At 40.3% G+C, this 8,071-nt stretch overlaps 1 pseudogene; it reads left to right on the forward strand.

Moving 5' to 3' along the window:
* Positions 1-558: 558 nt before the first annotated feature.
* LOC110606221 lies at positions 559-3,861 on the forward strand (annotated as a pseudogene).
* The last annotated feature ends 4,210 nt before the right edge of the window (positions 3,862-8,071 follow it).

Raw genomic sequence — 8,071 nt, forward strand, 5'->3', positions numbered from 1 at the left:
TCAACTCTCTCACTGAGGCTCTCAAAACTCTCAATTGATACTTGGAGAAGCTCTCCTTCATGCCTTTTATAGGCAGCAGCAATGGCCATTTGCAATGCCACTTGGATGGCCACTTGCAATAACCTTAAATGTCCCATTTAATGAAGTTGATGTAAGCTTTCTTCAAATGTTGTCTCATTCTTTCAATATGCAGCTTCTTTCTTTCTTTCTTTCTTTTTTTTCTAATTTGAATAATCATTACATGCATTGCATTTGTAATAGTGATAATTTTAACATTAAGATAATAATTTTATAATTACTGCTAAGAGACTGTTGGCTAAACTCTAAAATATAGTAGCGACATCAATTCTAATACAAGAAAAAAAACTTAATCTTAAACTTTTTGAAAGAAATCAAAAGCTTGTCGAAAAGATGATGGAGAAATGACAGTGGGGAGTGGTGGCTTGCGGTGGTGACGCATGATGGACTACTAGCGGTGGTGATGCATGATGGACTGCTACAAGGTGTCACATTGTCGCTGCTGAAGGCCAAACCATGTCGTGAAGATTACTGCTAAAGATGGGCAGTGTAGCGGTGTCGCAGATGTTTTCAGTTGGAGCTGCATCAATATCGGTGGCGAGTAAAGAAGCTGCTTGCAGTGGCTATTGTGTGGGGTTTTTATATAGCGGCATAATTGGTAAAGTTTTTAATATGACTCAAAAAATAAAACCACCGTTATGACAAAGGGAAACCAAAACGAAGCAAATGGTAAAGGTCAGTCAAAATGTGCCACGTAACTAAAAAGAAAAATTGTCACATTTGAATATGAAGAATCGAAAACCAGCGGAGAAACCTCTGATACTACATAACGATTGCCCAAAATAAGTCATGAGTTGTCACAACAAAACAGAGCTACATGGCAAGAATCTGACAAATGAGAAATACGGTCCAGCACGAGAAAAGAAAGATCCAAATACCTTAAACACCCGGGTCATTATCAAAAGACTCGCCCTTCCCTCGACAAGGTGAGTCTCGACACGAAATTACTATTATCAAGCACAACCCAACATATCTCCACTACGCTTGTGATCGCAAGATTTCCACCTATTAGCTGGCGATATCTCTTATCAAGTAGACGGCCATATCACTGTCGGATTATCGGAAAATACTATACTCATCTCTACCTCTTACAATATAAAAGAAAAAAAAAATGACAGAGACAAAGGTAAGTTATTCTCTAATACTACTCAAACTCTAAGTAATTCCTGACATTCTCTCTATCCTTTGAAATACTGACTTGAGTGTCAGAATGACGGCTGTAGACATCCACCACCACATTATGTTTTCTTCTTTGCAGGTTCTCTCCAATTGCAGTATAACTCCATTCTGGCCACATTATCAACCTAATCTCAATAACATTAGTTATATTTTATATCAAAAAATATTCTAATTAAAATTTAATGATAAAAATATTAAGCTGCAAGTCAATAGTAAAAAAAAAATATGCATATACACCCATGCACCCGGTACTTGAAGAAAAATAAATAGAAATCATCCCAATTAATATTGGATTTTAAAAATTTGAAACCTACAAGGCCAAATTAGTTTTTTCTTTTTAATTCATTATCTCCCAAATCAGATTATAAAATTTAAGAGCACTTAATTAGCCACCTTATCAAGTTGAGCTATAAATGCTTTCCACTACTGGATTAAGTCAAATTAAATTTATTTTATATATTTAATTGATAAATATAAAATATTTCATTATTATTTTTTATTTTCAAAAAAATAATTTCTTTTTTTAAGTGATTTGAAAAATAAATATTTTTATTTATAAAAAGAAATTTATGAAAAATAATGTTTTTAATTATATAATTAAATAATAGTGAAACTTATATTTTCTTCTCTTAGTAAATAGTTTTATGGGCCATTAAATGGGTTAAAATTATTATAAAAAATAAGTAATTATTGTTTTTAAAACAAAATATTCAAAAATAAAAACTTCAAATTTTCTTATTATAATTTTTATGGACTATTATTTTGCTTTATGACTTTTAGCATATTATCATTAATAATTTCAAAATTTTATCTCCATCAATCAAATTAATTTCTTTTCTTTAAATACATATTTATTCAGTCAATTTATAAAATATAATTTTATTTTATTATTATAAGATAAATTTACTATTTACTTCCTAATTAATCTCTTAATTTAAACTAAAAAAATATATTAATTGGTTTCTCATTCTTATAAAATTATCTATTAATTAGATCATATGACTTTTTTTTTAATTTTCAATAGTTAAAATTTAAAAATTAATTAATAAATTTTTTAAAATTTTAAAAATATTTTAATATATTTTTTAAAATTCGATTAATGAATTTCTATCTAACACTTGGACAAATTTTTTATCATTATAATATTTTATATTTTATAAAAATAATTTATTATTTACTTTCATGTGCATTTATTTATATTTTTCTTTTATTATTAAATATCATATTTAAAAAATAATTTATTACATATTTTTATATAAAAATTTACAAACTTATTTTTTATATAAAAATGTTTAAGAGGTAAATAATAAAAATAAAGAAATTAAAAAAAGTAAAAAACAGGAATCCCAATGAAATAAGTATTAGTGTTCTTAGTTATTGGTTAGGTTACGTTTACGAATTGGCGGCAATTTTTTTTATTTCCCGTCGATGTTATGCGGCAGAAAAACCCATTCCCCTATACACTGATGTATTGCTAATGTATTAGAGATTAGTTTGCTTTGATAACCATGGAGTCGCATGGTGGAGAGGGCGTCTGCTCGGCAAAGGAGGGTGTGGGTCTGTTTATCTGGCCTCTTTGAAACCCGAATCAAGCAACGCATTTTATCCACCACATATGGCTGTTAAATCGGCGGAGTTTTCTTTATCAAGATCGCTTCGGAAGGAGAAAGAGGTTTTCTACCATCTTCGTGACTGTCCCTATATTCTTGAGTGTTATGGTGAAAAAATTATTGTGAATAACAAAGGACAGATGGTTTACAATCTGTTGCTGGAGTATGCTTCTGGAGGAACCCTATTTGATCCCATAAGGAGATCAGGTGATCTTAGATTGCCTGAATCGGATGTAAAGAGATACACAAGGTCTATTCTTAAAGGCATTGATTATATCCATAGCCATGAATATGTTCATTGCGACTTGAAGCCAGAGAATGTGTTGCTTGTGCGAAGTGGGAGTGGTGACTTTGTGCCCAAGATTGGTGATTTCGGGTTGGCCAAGAAAGTTCAGTAGACAAAGAGGAGAAAGTTTGATTCTTCCATTGCAGGGACTATTTTGTATATGGCGCCAGAGACTCTGGCTGATCATATTCAGGAATCTCCCTCTGATATTTGGGCTCTTTGATGCATAGTTTACGAGATGTTTACTGGGAAACCACTTTGGGGTTTGAACCTCGCTGAGTCAACTGAAGAACTCCGCGAAAGGATTGCTGATAGATTTGAATTACCTGAAATCCCACAAGGGATTTCAGAGGATGGGAAGGATTTCTTGAAAGGATGCCTAGTGAAGAATCATAAGTTGAGATTCACCATTAAGCAGTTATTGAATCATCCATTTGTATCAGGAATAGATGATAAGAAAAGCACTTCATTGCTTGGTTATAATTGCTTTGGGATGAAACTCTTGTGTCCTCTGTCAGCTTCTTTGGCCTTTATAGGTTTGTGTATGTTGTGTTTGTGGAGTGCTTGTGGTTTTAGGCAGCTGTTGTGTTTTACTGAGTTCTCTAGGTAGTATTTTGCTGAGTTCTCTAAGTACCAGGATTTTTCACTCAGCATGTTGTGCTTGGAATGGGTGTATGGGAAGTCCCATGGCTTGGGTTTAGATTTGATACAACATATTAATTTTTGTTTCTGGTGTTCATTTATTAATAAAATTTATTCTTTATCTAATTTTTCTTTTTAAATTGATCTCCAAGTCGTATTGTAAGTGAACTATCCTAGAGTCTTTCTATAAATTCTTATAAATTATAATCAAATAATCCGCTACTGAATATATTTCAAGGATACTGAAGGCACAGATGATAAAAGGTTTATTATAGAATTTGTAACAGTAACAAACACTTCAAAAAATTAGTAAAAAATAGAAATAAATATACTAATTAAATTATAAAAAAATATCGGTAAATACCCAGGTCAGTGCAACTCTAAACTGAGTTTAATAATGGCATAATCTTATCAACGAAAGATGCACCGTTATCAACACACTTAACATTAGTGAGTATAAGAGTAATTTTACATTTAAAATAAATTGTATATTAATAATCTGACATTCAGAAAGAATGGTTTACAATAGTTGGATCAGCTTAGCCTGAGAGAAGGGTGCTCCTCTCCCTTTATTCTTTTCTTTTTTATCTGCTGGTGATGCATAACGGCCTTACTATTATTGGATCACCTGTCTCTACCATACGGAAATGCTAGTCGTCTGCTCCATGCTAAACGACCATTTAATTTCCTCCCTGGCACGCGTGTAAGCAATTATGCTGGATGTACGGGCCGGTTATCCCTTCACACTGGGCCTCAAAATTCAGATGGGTGTGAGAAGACTGAGGCCCATAGGAGGCCTGATCTCGAGGCCGGGTGGTCCAGACCGGCTCGTTGAAGACGCCTTTCAACCCTTGGGTTAAGCTTGCGATCATGGGTTGGGCCTTGTATCGAGATGGCGAAGACCAGCGGTCATTAATTGCCCCTTTACCTTCTCATCAGTTATTTCATGAATGAAGAGGGGGTAAATATCGAGAATAATTATGACCGCGCAACCCAAGGACAGTTTCCCTTAAAACGTCCCCTTTTCACATTACTGTTTCAAATTTCAAATTCTCTCAGTCTTCCCGAAACTCTCACTCTTCTCTGCTCTTTATTCGTATTGCTAGCTCTGTCCTCCTGCCCCCGCCGTTTTCAAGGTACGCTCTTCATTCATCCATGGATAGCCCAAAATACCCTGATGTCATTAACCTAGAGTCCAGTATTACTCCTTCCACCCTAAAAAATTTCTTTTCTCGGGAGTATTTGGATACCCCTCTTTTCCATATTTGAGCTCCCTATCGAAATGAGAGGATCGTCCTTCCCGATCCTCCTCCTTCTGGTTTGGTCGACCCTCAAAAGGACCTCAGTCTGGTCTTTTTCGTCAAACAGCGAGAGTATGGTCTGACCTTTCCCTTTTACCCCTTTTTCATCGAGGTCTTCCGGTATTTCGGGATAACCCCTCGGATGCTGGCTCCCAACTCTATTCTTTTCATATGCTCTTTTGAGTCCATCTGTCTGAGCTGGGGGTTCACACCCACGGCGCGTCTGTTTGTTACCTTCTTTAGGTTGGTTAGGGCGAGTCAGAGCTTTTACTATTTCGCCCCTCGTGGAGGGCTATCCATCTTCTCGGGTCATAAGGACTCGATAAAAGGCTGGGTAGAGGGGTTCGCAGTGGTAGAGCTGAAAAAGGACTCCGGATTGTCTTGGGAGATAGAGCTCTCCTGGGAGGATGTCCCTTTAGACTGCAACGACCTGCCCCAGTTAAGCCTTTCCGAGCAGATTGGATTTCTTCAACTGACTTCTGTTGAGAAGAAGTATGATGTCGAAAAATGCATGTTTGTGTCCAGTCTTTAGGACTGTAGGGACGCAGGTACTTCATCTCGTTTAATTGCTTTATTTCTTATTTTTCAATTTTCTCCGGAGACTTTTCTAACTTGTTTCAGTTTTGGGTCTTTGCAGCTTCTCACGCAGATATGGACAAGATCAAGCCTCCAAAGAACTTTACTCTGTCTCGAGAGAGTATGATGGCTGCTCTAGACGCTTTTCGAGCTGGGCGGTCCGTGTCTGAAGCTACTCAGGATGTGGCCCAGGTCATTTCCTCCAGGTCGGCCGGCCGATCTGCTCACCCGGCTCCAGCTTCTTCTCGAGCACCTAAGCCGAGCTCTCGGGGTGTCAGGACCTCCAAGCCCTCCAGCCGCAGCAGTTCTAGCTCCCTTCCCCGATCTTCTCAGGCTGCTGGGTCCCAACAGGCCGCCACTGCGAGAACAGGAGTTGCACCAAAGATTACGGACAGGACAGTTGAGGATCCTGGGCACGTGAGGGCTGGTGCTGCCTCGTCTTTTGGGGATGCCCCTGAGGAGAGGTTTGAGGTTTCTCCCGCTGGTGGTAGGGCTCCCGAGGGTGAAGTGGAGATCGGCCCAGCAGGTGAAAGTGTCCAGGAAGCTGCCCTCAAAGCTACTCCTGTTGATAAGGGTATTCCTGTGGAGAGGGCTGATTCTGAGCCAGTTGGTGGCGTTCCTTCTCGAGAGAAGACCTCAGCCATCCCCGAGGGCTCTGCCAAGGGGGTCGCGAGCAAGCGTCCTCCATCTTTCGAAGTTCCTGCCCCAGCTCCTATTCCTAAGAAGTCTCGGGCTTCTAGAAGACCGACTCCAGCCCTGCCTCCCCTTGAAAAAGAAAAAACTCCCATGGTGCCCCTGCTCTCTGCTCCTGACAACGAGATTCTAAACACAGAGGACATCACCCATCAATCTCCAGCAAGCGTGGTTGCGAGGATGCTACGGGAGAGAATGTTCGGCGGGGTCACGGAGGTTTCAGACCCTCGCTTGCTTGCTCTCACTAGTCTTTTGGCCAGCTCTACTCTAGAGCAAGTAGCGTTTCGGTCTCGGACACGGGGGGAGCTCGGAGACACGATCAGAGAAATGCTCCTTATGGTAAGTTTTCTTTGGTTTTGGGTTTTTATTTCATTTTTCTTGGCCCTCTATCCTTAATGCTTTTCTCCTCTCACCAGGTGATGGGCCTCTTTATGGAGGTTGATGCCCGTGACCAATCTCTCCGGGACACGGTGGATCGCCAGATTGAGGAGGTGCGACTCGAGGAGAATATTGCCGCCACCAGCGACGTCTGAGGTCACCTCGCCGCGGCCCAAGGACATCTGAAGAGCTTACAAGAGGAACTGTCTTACACCCAAGGTGCTCTCAGGAGGGCTGATGAGAGGGCAGCCGCGGCTGAGGTCCGTCGTGACGAAGCCCTGGAGCAGCTGTCTTTCCTGGAGGAAATCTGGCGGGAAAAGGACGAGGCTGTGGGCCAAAGGAATGAGGCCTGGCATCAGTATGAAACACTGAAAGCGGATTGTGATGGGGCTCAGGTCCGTTACAACACCGTTATGGCTCAAAGAGACGAAGCCTTGGCTCGGATAGTCGTTCTCGAGCAAGAGCTAAGCAAGCATGCTGATAATGTTAAAGATTTGACTTTGGCGGCAGAGGCGTCCAAGCTTCAAAATCAGTATCTTGGCCAAGAAGTCGAGGCTTTGAAGAAGAGGTGTTCAGCCCTGCTCGAGGATGCCAAACTTGCTGAAGACAGAGTCCAGCTGGCATGTGAGGAGCGCCTGCAAGAATATAAGGGGTCTGCCGAGCTGAGAGCAGAGATCGATCAGGCCTACCAAAGGTATCTACAGGAATATAAGGACTCCCCGGAGTTGAAAATTGAGATCGAACGGGCCTGCGAGGCATGACTTGCGGATTTTAAAGCCTCTTATGAGCTGAAACATGAGATTTGGAATAGAGGTTTCCGCATGTTCGCCTTTGGGTCCAACCGGGGCCTGAAAGAAGCCAGGGATGCCCCCTCCACCCCACTAGCTCAACTCCGAGCCCTTGAAGTGGACTCTGACGGTGAGGAGGTGTGTTATGGGGAGGACGACATCCCTCTGCCTAAAGGAGCTTCTCGCATTGCCACTGGACCTCTTGGAAGGAATACCGAGCCTGAGGAAGGAGATGAAGAGGAGAACCTCGGGTCTAAAGAGAGTGATGCCAGGCCTCACGGAGAAGATGCCAAGTCCCCTGGGGAAGATGCTGGACCCCGGGGAGGGGAGATAGTCCCCTTTGTGGGTGTTGGGGGGTCAGGACCAGGTGGCAGTGTAGACAATGTAAATAATGATGTAATAAATAATGTGAGTCCTCTATGGACAATCTTTCCTCCCATAGTCATAGATGATTAGATAAGATTGTAATTTATTTTTCTCTTGTTTAATGGAATTTGACTCTTTTTTGTGTTTATTTCTGAGTTTATTTTCGCTTTTGTT

This window comes from Manihot esculenta, chromosome 18 (assembly GCF_001659605.2).
Source record: "Manihot esculenta cultivar AM560-2 chromosome 18, M.esculenta_v8, whole genome shotgun sequence".
NCBI lineage: Eukaryota > Viridiplantae > Streptophyta > Magnoliopsida > Malpighiales > Euphorbiaceae > Manihot > Manihot esculenta.